Genomic DNA, 3,106 nt, shown 5'->3' on the forward strand with positions numbered 1-3,106 from the left:
TCATTCATTTAAATTTGACAAGAGAGGAAGAGAACAAGGGGGAGGAGGAGTCAGAAAGCAAACCACCAGGTCCATTACTCGAACTGCGGTCAGCCACGTAGGAGTCCAGAACCCTTAACCACTGTGCCATTTCCCAACCCCAGCGTGCACCATCTTAAGCAAATAATCAAAGTTAGTATTACTTCTAAGGAGATCAAATGAGAATGATGCAATGCTTTGAGAACACAACATTACCTCTGGTATTCCTGGCAACATGCATAATCTAAATATAATAACAAGGACATGGCATGCAAACTTAAAGACACTCTATAAAATAATTCTTATATATTTATTTAAATTTATTTTAAGGTAGATTTTTGCTATACAGTGTGTGTGCTCGACAGAGAGACAGAGAGAGACAGAGATACAGAAAATGAGAAATCACCTCCATGGGGGATGGTCACACCACAATCCCTTCTCTGCCAGTCTCCTCTTGGGATCTTGGGGATGCTCGCACACATGCCTGGCCTGAGACTTAAGCCGTTGGGTCTGGGCCTCAAACCGTGGTCCCAACCACATGGGAATCCAGTGACGTAACCATTATGCCATCTGCTGGTCCCCTTGTCCTATATTTTTAAAAAAGTAATGCCATGAAAAGAAAGAAAAAATTTGAAGAATTGCTTCAGATTAAAGTCTGAAGAGACATGACAATTAAATGCAATGCATCATCCTGATTTGAACTTTAGTTATAAAAACAAAAAAAATCTATAAATGACATTGAGACAATTGGTGAAACTATAATATGACATGGCATATGTAACAATGATATAATAATGTCAGAACAATATCAAATTTCTTTATTTTGACATATATATCAAGGTTATGTAGAAGTCATCATTTTGAGGAACTATACACCAAGTATTAAGAGGTAAAGGGGCATGATATCCACACAATATTATGAAATAGAAGAGAGATAGAGAGCAACAGGAAGGGAAAAAGGGAGAGAGAAAAAGAATACTGGAGCAAATGTAGTAAAATGTTAATTGATGAATCTGAGTAAAAGGTATCATGGGAGTTCTTTGTAATATTCTCACAGTTTTCAAATATGAAATTAAATCAAAATGAAAAGTTCAAGAGCAAAAATATAAAAATAAAAAATAAATCCATCAGTGAATACCATAATCACATTTTTTTCTATGCTGAGAACACAACACAGTATTCAAAAAAAATACTGTTTCAATATTTAACTTAACAAAATGTATACTGTGAAACTACATTGGGATGAGTAGCCGATGTATAATTTTGTTCTATTACAAGATTAAAAAAATTTAAAGCAGAAAATAAGACAAAGTTTACAACTAATAATTTTGTAAAATAACTTAAAAAGGCAGGTTCATATGCTTCAAAATAAAACAAAACAACTCATACATCAAGGAAAAAATCATAAGAGAAACTAGTAAATAATAAATATTAAATGATTAAAAAAAACTACATATAAAAACCTGTGAAATTGTTCTGAAGTGCTAGAGGAAAATTTATAGTCCTAAAATTATTACTGTGAAAAAGAAGATTGAGCTGAGATGGCTACTGAACTTGAGCTGTGAAATATTGCTTTTATTGACTAAAAATGATTTTTTTCTGCTAAGACTTCTCTGTCCAGAACCATTCCTGGTGGCCTCCATACACTGAGTGTCTAGACAGGTCCAAGTGAACAGGATCCAAATATCTGAATAAAATTAGGGTGAGAATATTCTTAAATTCCCACAAAATCTGGTGCAAAAAAAGGTGAAAAATACATGAGAGACATTTCAGATCATCTCCTCTTGCACGCCTCTGAATACTCAGATTGAACTTCTAGATATTAGGAAGAAATGTACCATCTATCAGATGACCAGAAATCACTGCAAGGTCACAAGAAATATGGGAAAGCAAGAAAATACCTCTCTTTCAATCAAAAAGAATAACTCCTCTTCATCCTAAGACAGTACAATGAAATTCATGGGAAAGTCAGATAAAAAATTTAGAACATTCATTATGAAAAAGCTAACGGAGATGAAAAAGAAGAAAGACAATGTACTACAGAAAAGGAAGGAGAAAGGAGCTGACGAGTTCTAGGAGGTGAGGAAATTCTTGCAAGATCTGAAAGAGGAAATACGCACGTTAAAAAATAATCAAATGAGGGACAAGCAGGTGGTGTGGTGGTTAAGGTGCTGGACACTCCTTCATGGCCGACGACACTTTGAGTCCTGAACCTGGTGGCTTGCTTTCTCACTTTCCCTCTCTCTGTCTGTATGTGTGTGTGTCTCTCTCTGGTCAAATTAAAATAAATGAATGAACAAATCAAATTAAATAAATGATTCTTAAAAAAAATAATCAAATGGACCTGTTAGAGATGAAGGCTATAATACAGGAAGTCAAAACCTCCCTTGAAAGTATTAAAAGCAGACTAGATCATACAGAAAATTGAGTCTCAGGTGCAGAAGATACAATCGCTGAGCTAGAAAAATCCACCATGAAGACTGAGAAAATTGCACAGAAAATGAGAATAATTTATGAGAAATGCTAGATAACATCAAATGTCCAAACATCTGGATAACTGGTATCCCAGAAGGTGAAGAGATTCATACAGGGCATTGATAATATATTCCATGAAATTTTGGAAGAAAATTTTTCAAACATAAAGAGGTACTCAAAGATCCAGTCCCAAGAAATACAAAGGAACCCAAAAAGAATCAATCCAAGATCTTCTCCAAGACATATTATAGCCAAATTGACCAAAACCACAGACAAAGACAAGATACTAAGAATAGCAAAAGAGAAATGTCAAGTTACCTATACAGGATATCCCATCAGGCTAAAAGAAGACCTCTCATTGGAAACAATGCAAGCAAGGAAAGAATGAGAAAATATATTCAAAGTGTTAAGGGAAAAACTATTTCAACCAAGAATACTATACCTATTAAGATTATCTTTCACATGGGAAGAAAAGACAAGAACATTTTCAGATAAACAAAACCTGAAAGAATTTACCAACACCAGATCAGCTCTCCAAAAAGGTCTGAAGGGAGTGCTATACAAGAAAAATTATATACAGACACACAGAAATAAGAGTTCAAAAACTAAGAAA

General features: G+C 34.4%; 1 protein-coding gene across 1 annotated transcript in view; it reads right to left on the reverse strand.

Moving 5' to 3' along the window:
• Positions 1–545: 545 nt before the first annotated feature.
• NBDY (negative regulator of P-body association) overlaps positions 546–3,106 on the reverse strand; it is a 22,338-nt gene continuing 19,777 nt past the window's right edge. The window contains exon 3 of the transcript XR_003547161.1: positions 546–605. The gene's annotated coding sequence lies outside the window, so the exon portion shown is untranslated. The remainder of the gene's footprint in view (positions 606–3,106) is intronic.

Source organism: Tupaia chinensis, unplaced genomic scaffold (assembly GCF_000334495.1).
Source record: "Tupaia chinensis unplaced genomic scaffold, TupChi_1.0 Scaffold143612_1, whole genome shotgun sequence".
Taxonomy (NCBI): domain Eukaryota; kingdom Metazoa; phylum Chordata; class Mammalia; order Scandentia; family Tupaiidae; genus Tupaia; species Tupaia belangeri.